Source organism: Saccoglossus kowalevskii, chromosome 7, assembly GCF_978046115.1.
Source record: "Saccoglossus kowalevskii chromosome 7, keSacKowa6.1, whole genome shotgun sequence".
In the NCBI taxonomy this organism is placed as follows: Eukaryota; Metazoa; Hemichordata; class Enteropneusta; family Harrimaniidae; genus Saccoglossus; species Saccoglossus kowalevskii.
The window spans coordinates 34,786,551-34,804,600 of record NC_140647.1 but is presented as its reverse complement, the minus strand read 5'-3'; the positions used below and the strand labels follow the sequence as shown (position 1 = coordinate 34,804,600).

Here is an 18,050-nt window from a genome sequence, read left to right as displayed (position 1 = left end):
CCATGCAATTAACAGCGAGTGAAATTCCTGGGATTGAAACATATATTTTGAAGTCACTGATGTAGGCAACGAATAACTGCAAGTTGACATAAAGACGAGGTAGTTTATTTAATCAGTGGTAAACTAGAGGCTGAAATTATAATTAATTTGTTTATTTCAATTTCTCCTGACGTCAAATAGAATACACTGGTGAAACACGGTAGTAACTGTGGGTGAAAGGATGTTTTGGGGTGTAGTTTACATTGTATATGGAGTGGTAGGGTCGGGTGTAATGTGTTCATTTCCAACTATTATGAAGTCACGTAGAATTTCACTTAATTTATTTTTGCTGACATGTTTTCAAGCATTACATGTGAATCTAATTTTCACTGCGCTGTGTCTCAATATAGTATGAGGGAAATGGCATATTCACTGGAATTTATTTCAGGGGAAAAATGTTTTCAGTGATAATGAAGTATTATGACAGATACTCTCCACGTGGCTTTCATTGCGTATGGAAGTTATTTTCACGAGTGATGCGGTGTATCCTGCTGCCGTACTTTCACGAGCGAAGCCACGGGGAGGGTGTGGGGTTCTGTTATTATACACATGTCCCATATTTGATTATTTCATATTAAAAAAAGAACGTGCAACAAACCGGGATAGAACTTTAGATCGGGGAACCCAATTGCCCATTAATATGCTCCAAGACAGTGCTGCGACCTAGCAACGCTTGTCAGTGTAGAACGCGTGTCGCTGTACGTGTGAAAATAAAATAATCAGACGTCTAATTTAAGTCATTGTCCGAATAAATAACTCGTGGATGTTTAAGCGCGGTGGTCGTAGCACAGCGCGTGTTCGAATTTCATGTAAATAAACAATGTATTTTACACGCGTTGTATACGTCGCTGTGAGTCCCATATCGAACAGGACGCGACACGACGACTGTCGCCCTTTAGTTGGGACCACGACAGAACCAGAACTTAAACTGGGCGACTACGATACACGGTTGATGTTGAAGTTAAAAGTTCCTCCACAGATCTGTGCATTGGCAAACATGCCGTGCAATTGCGGTACTCCACTGACGGAATGACTTTCGTTGAAATCGGTCGTCGCTGACTCGTGAGCTGCACACTACAACCCAATCTGATTAAAATCTGATGTAGTGTACGGGCTTTAATTATTTTGGCTATAAACTTATTTTAATTTTATGTTTTATTACTTTTGTTATTAATGCCTTTTTATTTTATTATTTTACTTTGATTTTGATTTTGTGATTTTTTTAAAATTCCGCCCTACATACATCTGAGCCGATGCCTATGTAACGAGATTTCAACGAGACCCACTGTCGACGATTTTAGTCAACGAATCACAGACCTTCTTCTATAGCGCACATGATGACGTCACTGGGCAGAGTCAGGTGGCAAACACACTCAAACATAAAATGGCGGATTATACCGACGTTAGGACCGAGAAGAACACGGCTTTTCGGTAAGTTTATCATTGTCAAATGCAACGAAAGTCATTTTTTTATGTTTATATTGTGGCTCGAATGGTTCGAGTTTGGATCGTTACTTTGCGTAGTTATTCTGGGAATGACGATTTTGTTTCCACCGGCTCGACCGAACATCGGTGTCTTTTACCAGTCGCTTGCCCTGGAGACGGGTGATGTTTTGTTGACGATCGGGTCAAAACCGTCTACGGTATTGAAGCCGTAGCTGTAAATATTCATCAAAATGTATCAACATTTTGTACATTATACAATAACTCTTTATTAAAGTAATTGAGCTGATTTGGACTGGAATAAAATATTTTTTATTTGGAACACATCGCAATTGATCAGGAAATATTTGTTTGCTCCAATTGTCTGCGTCGATGCCGTGGGCCGGTGACCGTTATACAATTTACAATTTGCATTGTTTACTATAGCTGTTTAGAGTGTTCTAATCATTACGATTTACTTATTTTTTTGCTTCCGTTCTAGATAATTATGCTCAGTGTTTGATGTAAAATTGAAGCGATGACTGAATAAACGAACCTTGGCTGGCGAAGATGTATCAGGAAGTGTACACATTTGTTGGAAGTGAACAAAATATTCAATGTAATGACAAAAATTGGAAAATGCTGTGGAATTTCTTTTGAAAATAAAAATATACTAGCAATTTTCTATTAATGGTTTATTCAAGTGAGCAAAATATAATGTACAGAAAGATTGTCCGTATACACTGAAAAGTAAGCAACCGACAGCCTGTATAAAAGGGGGGCTGTGATTGGCTGTTACTTACGCGAGATTTGAACGGGACTTACATAGGCGTCGGATCAGATGTAGGTAGGGCGGAATTAAAAAAAATCAAAATCAATGTAAAATAATAAAATAAAAGGGCATTAATAACAAAAGTAATAAAAAATAAAATTAAAATAAGTTTATAGCCAAAATAATTAAAGCCCGTACACTACATCAGATTTTAATCAGATTGACTACAACCTCGTTTGTGATGTTGCTTGCTTGTCGTGGATAGACTGAGTCTTGGTTACCGGTTAAATTTTGCTAATTTGGCGTTGGTAATCTTTATTTGGAACCGAGTAACGCCGCAACGTCGCCAGCAGAAACCTCATGGTATATCGATGTTGATGGTTGCGGCTCCATATTAATCGGAGATTTTACTGCGGGTCCAGGCAGCGGGTGGATCTTCCGAGAGCCCTTCAAGATTTATAAAACTCAGATTCCAGGTGGTCAACAAACATTAAGTTCTCCCAATCCTAGTATTCTATGTGATGTACATCTAACATGCCAAAAATGCTGGTGAACGATTTGAACCTGACAAAAATACTTGAAATAGATACCAGGAAGGGGAGGGGGGGTAAAAGAAAAGTTATATAACATTTTATTATTCAATAATTTATTAAAATACACAAGTTTGTCCAACTCCCTGTGATACAACACCTCAGACATAGCTCATTGTACTCGGCTGGAGTGTGGGCAAAAAGTTACTATTTGAATTTTTGATATCTTTTTTCATTAATGAGAAAGTTGACCCCGAAGTTAGAGTAACTGTTCAGCAGGAATGGCTTTTTAACTCTTCTGTGATTTTTTTTTTGGCTTGGCTGATTTTGTCACGGTTCATACTTGACAGGCAGGTCGTACCATCACTAATTGGAAAAACAATCCTGACCCACCGCTACCATGGCAACAGCCAAAGTCTTGTAATAGCAGTGCCCAAATGATCATGCCTTTTATTTTGGCTACGTTGCGCACTGGTAAGAGATCACCGGCGCCGACATTGTTACCACTGTCAACGGAATCCCAACGCAGCTTTGAACTTTGAATAAAATGTAAATGCTGCTTCCAATCTAGAAAATACTATCGCAAAACGATTGGAAATTATACATTTAACGGCTGAATACGTCCTAACAATAAAATAAAGTGACTTCTAATGACTGCCATGTTATTTTGCAAACCTCGTATAAGGTGCCCGGTTTTAGTTATAAACAGACGTTAGCTTCACGTTCATGTCCCTTCCATGATAACAGCCGAAAACATATTGCTTGTTTTTTACCGGTTTTCATTGGCAACCGAAGTATTTTTATTTTGTAAACAAATTTTCGTCTGCTATTTGTATTCAGTTCAAATCGTTCAGCAACATTTTTGGCATATTAGGTGTACATCACATGGAATACTACGATTGAGAGAACTTGATGTATGTTGACTGATTGTTATCATAGTACGAAGTACCAGGAAGTTACTCAGTTCCAAATAAAGATTACCAACGTCAAATGAGCAACATTTGACTGGTAATCAAGATTCATGTAATCCATGGCTAACAAGCAACATCACAAGCGAAGCTGTAGCATGCAGTAAGTCATCCCGTCAGTGGAGTACCGCAGTAACACGGCATGTTTGCCATCAGCATTGTATTCAAACGAATCACGTGGTGTGCCGTTCTCGTTCAAACCCGGGATTCGATCAATAGGGGAGTCCCATTAAAAAAACACATTGCAAATCATGCAAGTTCAACATTTTCAAACCAATATACTAAAACAGAAATGCTCAGAGATGTAAATGAAGGATAGATATTACTTTTGACTATACACATCTCTGTTGATACTATTCCTCACATATTCTACTCCCAATTACTCCTGCGTAAAATGGACTAGCCTCTTCATGTTGACATTCAGACTAAAATCACGTGACAGGCTGTTAAAATTGGCTGTTGCATACTCTTTCGCCGGTCTGGAAAATGTGTTTAATTAACTCACATTCAAGCAACAATGCAGATTTCCCAGTGGGAGTGAGACTATTCAAACTCTGCCACTAAAAAATAGGGATGTTTTCAGCAAAAAACGAATAACCCTGGAATACACACAATATACTGAATTTCGGAACAAATCGTGCATTACTTACAGCAGCAGAATACCACAGAAATATCAGACGAAACATGAAAACACTATATATTGTATTTCAGCCTGAACCCTCTATATTGCAATTCAAGGAATTAACCCCATATGTGCATCCATTTCCCACCTTGGTATCACCCACCCCTGAAAACAAACTCTTAATACCACGCTGAAGCGTTTGGTAATAAAACACAAAACATACACACTCGTTAGACACGTGTAAGCAGTCAATATACAGGACTCAATCTGCTGGGTCGGCGACGACAACAGCTCGTTACGTTCAACCCGAGTGTATCTTTTTATGACCAATTCCCGTTTTTTCGTATTTACTCAGATCGTACAGTGCTGAATGAAAAATATCATGACTTATTAAAACAAAATCAAATCACGCGAAAAAAAAAGTTACAAGGAAGTTGAAGCGAGGAAATATTTGCGTTGAATTTTGTCGCACAGACAAATTACAAAGTACACACACACACACATACACACGATCGATGGTTCTATATTATTGTCTTAATTATGCCTTAATAAATTTATCTCGACGACCGTTTTTCCTAGGCTGAATACAAACCACAAAATATATGTTCTGAAAACCACCATTGGATTCCCTCCATGTGGATGTAGCCTATGCAAGTATAGTTAAAAAATCTATCATTATTCCAATATTTATCTTTTATTTCGACCCAGATGTAGAAATTATTTTATTTGATTACTAGTACTTACAGATAGAATCCGTCTTTGCAACCACTTCGTCTCAACACCAAGTGGTTGTATTTGATTTCTTTGCATCTGTTTTCTTGAGAGATCCCACCGGGTGCAGACGGGTCGATACAGCCATCACAGCGACATCTAGCAACCGCTATAGTAGACGGGAAACGATCAGCATCTTTAGAAAGGGTATAGGTCCAGGGACACAACGCCAAATCTTGGTCTGTTGCTGTTAAGGGGTTTGCAATTTCAACGGGGCAGGTGAGATTGTTTTCAAGGCCAGCTGGGTACGCGTTTTCGTCGTACCCGATTGTACCGATCATTCGGGCGGTTTGCTTATAAGGGTAGATTGCGAATTCTGGTTTTGAAGGAAGTTCACTTGATGACAACTTATGCTGCAAATAAGTCTGCGGCGGCTCTATGCAGTCGCTTATTGTTGGAAGGTGGTTGATTTGGATACCAGCAAAGCCGTCGGCCTCTTGCTCTGCATCGTCGTCTGATTCTTGAACTTGATGGCGATCTACGAGAATATACTCGCCGTGTTCCTGGACGTCGTCATTCATGATTTCGACACCCACTGTTACCATGGAGTCGTCTGGATATTCATTGTGCGCATTTCTCTTTGCGATTGGTCCAGCATATGAAATAGACATGCAACATAGGGCTACCAGAGTTAGTACGAAAACCTATAAACGAGGGAATCAATGGTGAACAGTCAATATTATTAAATCTATGGTGAAAAACAAAAACAACAGAAATCAAACTTGTTTTTAGATAGTAAATACGAAATATAAACCAATGTAAAATAAAAATCACACGAGAACTAAAACAAACATGCACACGGCTGGTTATGTTGTCTACAATATGTATTTATAGTACTTACGGTATTGGCATACATGGTATCCACAACTTGAATAAACCAACAATCTACTTTCTGATTCGCGGCGGTAGTGTTGCTTCTTCGACCAATTCAGCTCCATATTTATAGCTTTCCGTCGACAGAATTTGGAAACTCCCAGCACGAGTTGTGGAAAGTTACACGGTGTCCCGAAATAAAGGAAAGTGTTACGAACTGAAAAAAAAGGCGCGTGACGCCCTGCGTCTCGTGATGGGTGGAGTAACTTACACACAATGCAGTTAAGGTAGTAACTCCTACCATTAATAACGGCCATTATAAATACCCGGAAAACGTATTATAATCGCAGATCGAAGACGGAAATAGCAGGTGTATCTCATTATTGTCGTATTTGACAAAAGTGTTGTTGTTAGTAAAAATGCACAACAAAAAGAATAGAAAGACAGTCTTCATTTTGGAAAAATAAAATTCAGATTAACAATCTTGAATGTAAAGAGCTGAAAGACACGATTCTAGATGGTCGGCTGAATGGCGATCGTTTTCGTGATTATGATTTTCCAGTCGATTAAATATAAGTATTTGCTTTTGATGCAATTTATTTTGAAAAAAAAACACACTAGTAAAACGGGCTCATATAAATAAAAAATTCATGGGAATTAAAAAACAAACAAACTTTTATTGCAAATTTACGAAACTGATTTGGTAGAAAGTAATGCGACTCAGTCACCGTGATGCACTAAAACCTGTACATTTATATATTACACGCGTTGTATACGTCGCGAGGGACCCGGCGAACACGACGCGATGCAACTACAATGTCGCTTCAAATGATATAAGAACCCTCCACTTTAGATCTTAAAACGATGCTTTACAATTAACAAAAACGGTATTATGCACGAATATTAATATTACAATCAGTTTAGTGCAAATTGATAACTAAGTTGAAGTGGAATTTGCAAAGACTCGATAAAATATACAGGTATTTCAGTCGGGATTTTAACATAATTTTATGAACTTTTTGGTTTGGGTCAAGAACGGTGCTGTACATTCAATAGATCAACTATGTAGTAGTGACGTCATAGTTTTACGGGGCCTAAATTTAGACATAGACAACCGCGATAAAGCCGACTACACTATACTAGATAGAGTACAATAGTCAGACTTACTGTGCAACCATGGAGTTAAATAAGGCGCTGGTCGTAATTGATTACAGAACACAGAACATCACTGCTAAATGAACGCGTATATGAACATTACTTAAAGGGCGGTGGTCGTCGCGCCGCTCATGGGCGAAATTTGCGTTGATAAACACTGGTTTTCCCACATTACAGTGCGATCTTCTAATGAAATCACGAGTACGAGTTTTGACTAGGGCGCGATTTTCACTAATTACCGCCAGGTGACTTTTTCGATACCTTCCAATCACCTAAAAATTATTAAAATTACCTAATTAAAATTACTTAATTAAAGCTTGGTAACGGCTCAGTTTGTACTCGTTGGTCTGCGCAACATTTAAAATCACCTTTGTTTGTTATGAGACCATATCTCGCGCATGCGTGGCACGACGACCACCGCCCTTTAAGTTACGCGATATTGTGCAATATTGTCTTAGTGAACGTTGCGTTGATGAGATCTTTTTCAACCAACCTATTTCTTGGGGAATGTACCGATGGGTTACAATTGGCGAGTAGTACCAATACGATTTGAAGTGTGACCGGTCACTGATTATAATGTGGGCATGGATATTGATTAAAGGATACATCTCGTTATCAGTGATATTAGCTCATATTTTGGGATATATTGCCAAGGATGGGAGAATGTTTCACTAGTTTAGGGTACACGGCAATCTGTCTCGGTATCAGCAGAGTACCAACGGCTTAAAAACATGGCTAACAAGTATTTACCATTTCATGCTAGTAACACCTTGCTCACCTTTGCCTAGATAGCCAATGCTACCTTAATTGGGAAGCGCGGGGGGGGGGGGTAAACAAGGCGGAACGCACTACCAGTTATTCCGTGGAAGATCACCGTGCGATTCCGCCAGTGGTACCGCTGGCGATGTGATGATAGTTTGGTGGTAGTGCTCCAGAGGTACAGCATTGACGATTACAGAAACTGTGTGAAGTCATACAGCACATAGAGGTGAGGATCCAAACCACCTCATACATGACGGAAATAATCGCAGACGGAAAGCGGAAATGTATCACATCATTATCTTGGCTGTTTACAGTATTTGCCAGAGAGGTATTAAACCACAGTCAATATAGTATACTATCTATGGTTAAACGTTGTAATTAAAAGAAACAGCACAAAAACATGTTTAGTCGAAGACTGCCTTCATAAGTTGGAAAAAAGAAAGTTGATCGAAAAAACGGAATTGTACAATTACGAAAGGTAGGTTGTCTGGCAATCGTTCTCGTGGTTACAATTAACTAGTCAATTAAATTAACTATTTAATCATGTCTACTGGTGATATTTCGTCTAATTTATGGCTTTAATGGAAGCAGTATGGACTACGATATGTCATATAAACAAAGCTAAAAAGAATAATCAAAAGTTGAAAATATAATACCGATTGCGGAACTGAATAAGCAGATTTGCTCATCAAACCTTATTAAAAGCACCCACGCCAGAAAACCGGCAAATTTCACCGTTTATAGCTCGCAAAATGTCAGTCGTTGCGTGGCGCGCTTTCAAATTTCGTGCAAACATACATTGTATATTACACGTGTTGATACATTGCATGTGACCGACATCGAATACGACGCGACGCGACGACTGGACGTATTGAATGGGGCCGTCGAATATCGTACCCCAAACGAAAACTCGATTTTATAACTTAAGCTTTACCTGTAATGAATGTACGGTACTGCGTATGCATGTCAATATTGCTTTGGGAATATTAACTTTCGGTAACTTACAAATGCGACAATGTGGAATTTGGTAACAACTTAAGAACAGGGGTCATTTTAATTGGCATTTAAACATAATTCCAGGAACTGTATTGGCATTGGTTTAGATAATGTTTAGAACAGACCTCACATTGACGACACCAATTAAGTATATCATAGACCATTCAAGACGTAGGTCAAACGTCGCTGGTGTTAACAGACGATGTGACCTCTTGATGTTTACATCGAGTTCACCAAACCAAACGATAAAATCATATCTTTCGATGACGACCCATCCTGCGTTCCGGGAAAGAGCTGGCACTGCAATGATTCAACCAACTTATTTCTTGGGAAATGAATCTGAAATTTATAATGGGCGTATGCCATCGATAATAAAACGCAGAGAGGGCCTCCACTCACGACAAATCAACGTGAGTTGACAGACCCATGTGTAATTAAATGGCTTTGTATCGATTTGTGAATAAATAGGTTTATGAAGTTATTGCAAGAATACCGTAAACTCACAAAGAATACAGCGGGATTATTGGCCGACACGTAGTAGTTACATTATTGTGTATACATGTACTATTAATCAAGCTATTTCCGGGTTCGTATTTACGCTTCGTCTGTCTGAGATCATGTCAGAATTATTTGTTATTATTAAATATCCTCCATACCACAGAACCTCTATCATGTGATATAGGTCTAAACGTATGTTTTTGGAAGTCACGTGTTTGACGTTCAGTTGATATCGGTTTCGAGTAAAACAAGACAGTCTGGAACGAACCCCACGTGCCCATCACGTGACGCTAGACTGTCTATACAGCGAGCCCCCGTGCCCGCCATGTGACGCTAGATTGTCTATACAGCGAGCTACATGACGTCACTATAGGAAGACGATGCGTTGTAAAGTGACAGTGATCCTTTCCTTTATGTCAGACGTATTACTGAAGTATGTATACGTTACAAAGAGGGAAATGCCGGGGAATTCACCGACATGTACTATGTATGACACATGCCTTGCCTAATTACATTTCTGAAAAGTTATGTCTGTGACCACCTGTGCCTAGAACGAATTATCCAAATTACTGTGAAATACTTTATTTTACCTGGAATTAATTTTCGCCGAAAATACTATTTGTGTGTTTAGTATGGAGTTTAATTTCACTGATTTTTGAATGTAAAACATAGGAAAAAAAGGTGTATTCGCTGGATTTTATTTTCACTGAATCATCCCTTCAGTGAAAACTGCGAAAATTAAGTATTTTACAGTATTTTAATTGATGGTGAAACCCATTATCTGGTCAGTTATTCGGTGGAAGTACATCGGTGATTTCGTCAGTACCGCTCATGAGATTCACGGTGGTGATGGTTTGGTGGTCGCGGTGGTGGTTACTGGTGGTGACAAGGTGGTCGCAGTGGTGGTGATTGTAGTAATGGCCACTGGTAGCGGGTTAAGTACCCTCCTGATCCGGATGTTCCCAGACATCATGTACCCTTCTATTCATCATTGTCCTATGATAATAATTTATTTCCGAGCACACAGTAAGAAAAGAAAATGTTTTTGTTGAGGTATATAAAATATTAATGCAGTAAATTTTTCGAAAACCAGAGGAACACATGCGTTGCTAGATTGGGAATAGTTAGTTAGACAAATGTGGCTGGAAATTGGACAATGTAGAAAAGACATACTAGTTTCGAATATTAATTTAATTTTTCCTGCAAGTGGAAATCAATGTCTCGGCATTTCACTTAGACAATAAAAAAGTGTTAGTTGTCTTATCAGAATTATTATTATTAAATATCATTTGTACGTATGTGTTCGTAATTCTCATGTTTGAGTTTCATTTGATATCAGTTTCTATCAAACTAAACCAGTCACAACCAGGAACAGAGCTCAAGTGACCACCGCGTGACACTAGACTCCTCTACGCAGCTTGCCAAATGACGTCATAATACGAAAATATTACACCGGAAGTAGGAGTGGAAGTTTCCTTTCTTCCTTAACATGTATTACTAGAGTATGTATACATAGCCAAGATGGGAAATCACCGACTATCACGTGACTCGCGACATTTATAGCAATGACAACCTAAAGTTTATGGAAAGTTTACGTGCTTTGGTCTAGGAGAATACCCCGTATGAAGGTTCACAGGTATACGACGACCACGAAACCGCGGTTTGCGATTTATTAATATTTAAGTTGAATTTAATCCGATTAAACTCAATTTAAACACAACGCTATATAGAGACGAAATTTTATCGAGTTTAAATAAATTGTAATCACATTGTATTCCTATGTAGGATTGCAATTTAATTTGAAATCACAAATTGTAATGAAAATCGCGAACCAAAATTGCTAATAAATGAAAGAGTTAATTGCATAATCAACCAACTCATTTTATGACATGTAAGCCAGCTATACTGATCAACTATCTCATTTATTAAGCAAGGTGACAAGCGTCTGTGCACGCTGTTACTTCTATGATATGTCGATAATTGGATAAAAAAAAAAGAAGGTGTAAATCCAAACCCCGCCTGAATACCCACAAAGACAATCACAATGTAACTGTTCAATGTGGCGATAGCATTACATTATCGAATCATTTATTTGATCACGCACAATTCGTCGTCGAGATTACGTACACTGCGTGTTCGAATTCCATGTAAATGAATCAACATAACACTGCGCGACGAGCACGCCATTCAATTTACATTTTACATTTAATTTCGATGTATATATTATAAGACAACTAAATGAAACAATAATAATAATACAATAATGAAAAACACATACAGATAAAATTCGATAAACTAACTACGTGATTATGCAACCATTGTGTGGAAATTTAAACGGTGGACATACAAACCCCAAAATCCAAACTACTAACAGGATTTGGGAATTATGTGAGATAGGGGCAATCGAAGATAATTTTAACTTCTATTTTTTTAAAAAGTTTCTATTTTCGTCCATATTTTCGTCTTTGAAATAAACCATAACATAAAACACAACTGTTTGAAAAATGGGATAACAAATAGACAAAATATTGCGCATAAATATACACCATCGATATTCGACCCAAATGCAAATGATCACACACACTGTGCTACGTTTTGAGAACCTTCCTTCACGCGACAATGGTCCACCACTAATTATAAGTCTGTCAATTTATGCCAGTAACACCGGTCTCACCTGTGCCTATAAAACACCTTATTACTTGAGTCGGGTAAACGAGACAGAACACACTACCTGTTCAGTCATGATTGTCTCAGAAAGTCGTCGTATCATAAAGTTAGCATTGACAGAGTACACTTATGCGTTCTACTACCTAATGTCACGTGGTGATTTAAAAAAAAAACGTTGACTGATTTCCTGGTTCGCGCATCTGTGAGATAATGTCAGAATTATGAAGTTATTATCAAACAAAATAAATACTAGTTTAACAAACGAAAATCAACCTCAAGCAAGAACGTTGGTCACGTGACCACCACGCGACGCGAATAGACTCAGAAATTCCCCTCAGCCTCATGAGAACAATGTAATATTACTGGAGTGAGTATACGTCGAGGGGAGGTGTCGGGAATTTACCGAAAAATGAGTACTGCTACATTTATAGCAATGACATTCTGTAATTTAGTCGCGAGAATACATTGTATGAAGGCATACCATGGTCATGAACACATCGATTTAGAAAAAGTTTTGTTTTTCTAAATAAATCATAAAGTCGTGGTTCTCCGGGTCGGTTCTAGTAGGGTTTTTGAAAATAAGAATGGGCTGTTAGACATGTTTTTTTTTTTTTTGAGACAAAAAGGGTGATGTAGTATTTGTGGTTTTAGCATATGCATACAACGGTATAGTTTTAGAATTTGGAAATATCGTAACTCGCCTGGCCTAAGTTTCAGGTTCTTGGATCATCATCGACAACAAAAGACATATACTAGTATACCTCACACATGGATAGAGAGGTGAACAATAATAGTTTGTATTCAACTTGAGCGATAGTTGGAAACATACGTTCACACAGTAGTCATCACAAGATTTTAATACAATTCGAAATTCACGGTATTTAATTAATAATACTATCGGGAAACTGGTTAGACACCAACTCAACAAACCGAACAAAATAAATTTAAACCAAACGGTATCAACAGACCGTATTTTTCTATTTTCTTCTGAACCGCTATCGTCTCTGCGTTCTTCCTGGGGTGACTCTTAAAAACTTCACATATTTTCAACAAATACGGATTGTGCAATGTTTTTAGACGATTTATCGTGTTAGAATCGGAGAGTATAGTTTTTGTAATATCAACACAATTATAGTCGTATTCTACTATGTATAACGTTGGTTTTGAATGGGGTACGCTATTGTCAGAACTTGAAGAAAAAGGGATTTTAAAGTTTTCGGTATAAATGCAAGTGCGTAAGACAAAACAATAAGAATGAATGGTATGATATTCGTGTGTTATGTTAGTTATTTGGTTGGGTGGAACACGTCACGTATTGGAACTATGCCCATTTTACCAAACGGTATAATCGACTTGACGCATAGTAGGCAGTGATTATTTGCTATCTAGGGCAATGATTCGTGTTTTGGCTAGTTTACTAAGCTGAACCACATAAATTACGACATTTGATACACGAGTTTTGTTTAAACATAAAATCCAATTACGGCCACAAGCCAGTCTCTAACATACACATATATTAATAACACTTTTGTTTACCTAGTGCGTACCAATTTTGATTGTTGTATTCCGTATTATTTTGATACACCTGGACATTTTTACAAAAGATTGTAAGCAGCCTGTTAAAAATAGCAGCATGATTCGTGACACACGGCTGCATGGCGTCGCCAAGTGACGTCACTAAGCTGCTGGGCCAATGTTTGAACTTGGATCTAATCATCATGATCCAGTCTACTACACTACGCCGACTATTTCTATTCCTTGTTAATATGTGTGTATATTCAATAATACAGGGGTGAATACATACCGGTTTCCCACTTGTGCTGTACTGAATATTCTGAAAAAGACTGGCAAAGATACTTAATAACGTGGCATGTTTATAAAGCCACGGTGTAACCAAACAACGGCTAGGTACTAAAATAGTACCAAAGGTGATGCCAAGTCAGAACAGCGCTTCGAAGCAGGTCGTAGAATGTCACAAGCGCGGGGGTCACTCTATTGGCTGTTACTATCCCATGTGCGTTCCAAATTTAGCGGGAAAGAATTGTGTATTTCACCTTCTAAAGCAGGCCCGCGCGGGAGGCAAATAGGCCCTCTTTAAAATGCTAATATCTGCAATAGACCCCCAGGAATAAACTCACAGCGTTGCTGTGCCCGCCGTAGGCCCCCTCTTGCAACAACCACTCCCATACACCGCCCAAACGCTCGCTCGAATCATGTCAATAGTTCTCATCTTTCTTCATCAAACAACGAATGACACCAACAGGAGTTGCATAAACATCAACCATAAGTAGCTTGTTTGGGTTTATCACACTCCACTCCACTTGAGTGCAAAAAAACAACAACAAAAACGGCAGAGAATGCTCGCAATAGGGGGTAGGATGTTCACAATATATGTCTGCAATAGAGGGTGTTTTTTTCTTCAAATGTCTGCTCTAGAGGGTACTAAATTTACATTGCGTCCGCAATAGGAGTATGGTTTTAATATAGAGTGACCCCCGGGATAACAAGCAACATTTGTAATTGAAACTTTTGATGGGAAAGTGTTTAAAACTATAAATACAAATGCTTTTAGAAAGTAATGATCCTAGCTATTTATCTATAAATAGTCTTGATTCGTGACACAGTCACTGTGTGACACCACATGGTGCAAGAGTCTGAATCCAGGTGTTGTGCGTGAAATTCAATGAGTTAATGAGTGCAGAAGAAATTTGATACACCAGTCTTATTATAAATTCACCACTGGGACCAAACAACAAACGCACAGGTTCATTTAAGCCAATTTTCCCGACTTTCCAGACACAACTTTTCCGACCTTGAAACGATGGATTGTATTTTTTCTTCTAAGGGCGTGACCTGATGTGCGAGCAAATTGATAGTTTTATAGACCTTTAAGTTATTTTTGTCAAAGCGGGTGCCCCTAGGGTATATCGAAAACTAAACGCCATTCCGGAAATACAGCAAATGACTACGAGTCACAAAAAGACACAATCCTATGTCTATGTGTTCCCAGCACAAAATATAAAATATTCCGTTAGAAATGTTCCGAGCGCCTGTGAGACCAGTACGAGTACTTTGTTCTGCCCCATTGTACCAGACGTCCACGCATTGTCTTCAGCAACCAACCACACGAATAAATCACTAGGTCTCTGAGGTATACACAGTGTCGGTAAATTTATAGGGCAAAATGAATAAAACGTTCGTGCTGTTCCTTTTTATTTTCTTATTGACGTTATAGAAATTTTATTTTCCTTATTGACGTTATATAAATTCACAAACGAAAATGGCTACCACCTGAGACGACGCCTCCACAGGCGTAAATAATTTAATGCACGCGTTTTTTTCTTTTTATGCACACGAAATTTTCATTCGACCTCACACACGCCATTTTTAAAAACACACACGTCATTTTTTAACACACACGTCGTTTTTAACACACGTGTCATTTTTAAAAACACACACGACATTTTTAAAAACACACACGTCATTTTTTTAACACGCACGTCGTTTTTAAACACACGCCATTTTTAAAAACACACACGTCGATAAACACGCGCATCGTTTTTACACACACGTTATGTTTTTAAACACACACTATTTTTAAAATACACATATCCTTTTAAACACACACGTTTTTTTAAATACACATAATTGTAAAACACACACGTCATTTTAAGACACACATCATTTTTAATTCACACGTCATTTTTAAAACACACGTTTTTTAAAACACCCACGCCATTTAATATACACACATGATTTTTTAAAGCACATACCATAAAAACGCACAGTCTCGCCGTTTTTTTTTTAAATGCACACATCATTTTAAAACACACACGCCACGGCCTCCAATACGGACGTAATTTTGAATTATTAGCACGTTTTCTTCTAGTATACACAAAATAATAAATTTACATTCCGCGCCTCGTACCTGGGATATCATATTAACAAGTCCAATAGTTCAAAGTTCGAAAATGTGAATAAATGTTTCGTAAATTGCTGTTAAAATACCGTAGTGTTACTCAAAGTATGTAGAGGTATCGATTTTAAAACATTCAAAAACATGAAATAGCCGCCAATTCGGCTCAATTTCAAATAATCCATGCAGATGTGTGATCATTTACAGTGGGGAATCGTGGAATTTTTGTATATTTTAAATAATTGAATGTTTTCCAATTACTCTTAATTTTCAAGAACAAGTTGTTGTGTTGATTCTGTCGGCACGTAGTGGGTTTTAAGCTGTAAACATACAGTTCAAAGTGATTGTAAAGTCGGTAGATGTATTTGTATGTACGACCTAACTTGTTGGCATATAGAAACGCGCAGTTCTAAAGTCGACAAACTTAATAAAAGCCAGTTGAAAGCAGCCTATAGATGATCGCATGAATATAATGTACAGAAAGATTGCCCGTAGAGTGTCGCTACACCAAAAAGTAAGCAACCGACAGCCTGTATAAAAGGGTGGCTGACATTGGCTGTTACTTACGTGGGATTTGAACGGGACTTACATAGGCGTCGGATCAGAGGTATATAGGGCGGAATTAAAAAAATCACAAAATCAAAATCAAAGTAAAATAATAAATGAAAAGGCATTAATAACAAAAATAATAAAACATAAAATTAAAATAAGTTTATAGCCAAAATAATTAAAGCCCGTACACTACATTATATTTTAATCAGATTGGTATGACCTGAGTTGTTTGCATATAGAAACGCGCAGTTGAAAAGTCGAGAAATTTAATAAAAGCCAATTGAAAGCAGCCTATGGATGTTTCCATGAGCTGACTGTGAAATGATAATAAACACCGTGCAAAGTTGGAAAAAGTGAAGGAAATGTTGGCGGAGTTGCTTGTATATTAACCTAAGTCATTGTCATGACAACCCCACAGTTACATTTCGAAAACATTAAGTAAATGTTCTGAGAATGCCTCATATATAAGCAGATTATCACAACAGCCAACCAAAAAATCAACAACAAACTGATTACAAAGTTGTGAAAAGCAATTTTATGACTTAAGTTGTTTGCATATAGAAACGCGCAGTTGTAAAGTCGAGAAATTTAATAAAAGCCAATTGAAAGCAGTCTATAGATGTTCTCATGAGCTGAGGGTAAAATCATTGAACACACCGTGCAAAGTTGGAAAAAGCGAAGGAAATGTTGGCGGAGTTGCTTATATATTTAACCTAAGTCATTGTCATGACAACCCCGCAGTTAAATTTCGTAATCATTAAGTAAATGTTCCGAGAATACCTCATATATAAGCAGATTATCACAACAGCCAACCCAAAATCAACAACAAACTGATTACAAACTTGTGAAAAACGATTGCGAAGTTGGTAGTTTCATGCGGGATTGTTACCTGTGATATCATACTAACATGTCCAAAAGTTAAAAGTTCGAAAATGTGAATAAATGTTTCGTTAATTGGTGTTAAATTATCGTAGTGTTACTCAAAGTATGTAGAGGTCATAGGTCAATTATAGGAGGTACCTGTGAAAGCGATATCGTTTTTGAAACATTAAAAAATCTGAAATAGCCGGCAATTCGGCTGAACTTCAAATAATTGATGCAGCTGTGTGATTAGGTGATCGACCAATGTTTAAAGTAAAGCACAAACGGGCGTGGTTAGTTCTTGCATGGGAGACTTCCTGAGTAAATGAGCTGTTGAGTTTATATTTTTTTTGTTTCATCACTCATATCGAAAATATATAAGGCAACGTTCTTGCATTCTTTCTTACTCTGATGTCGTTCATTTATAGTGGAAAATCGTGGAATTTTTGTAACTGTTTTAATTATTACAAAGTTTTCAAATTCCTTCTAAATTTCAAGAACAAGTTGCTGAGTTGTCGGCACGTAGTGGGATTTACGCTGTTAACACTCCGTGCAAAGTTGTTCAAAGTGATTGCAAAGTTGTGCAAAGTTATTGCAAAGTTGGTAGATTTATTTGTATGTATGACCTAAGTTGTTGGCACATAGAAACGCGCAGCTGTAAAGTCGAGAAATTCAATAAAAGCCAATTGAAAGCAGTCTATAGTTG

The 18,050-nt window shown here is 37.8% G+C and overlaps 1 long non-coding RNA gene across 1 annotated transcript; it reads left to right on the top strand.

Annotated features, from left to right (window-relative positions):
- Positions 1-1,135: 1,135 nt before the first annotated feature.
- On the top strand, positions 1,136-2,141 carry LOC146740953 (uncharacterized). Its single transcript, XR_014930028.1, has 2 exons — positions 1,136-1,470; positions 1,964-2,141. It is a non-coding gene; the product is annotated as an uncharacterized LOC146740953 (long non-coding RNA).
- The last annotated feature ends 15,909 nt before the right edge of the window (positions 2,142-18,050 follow it).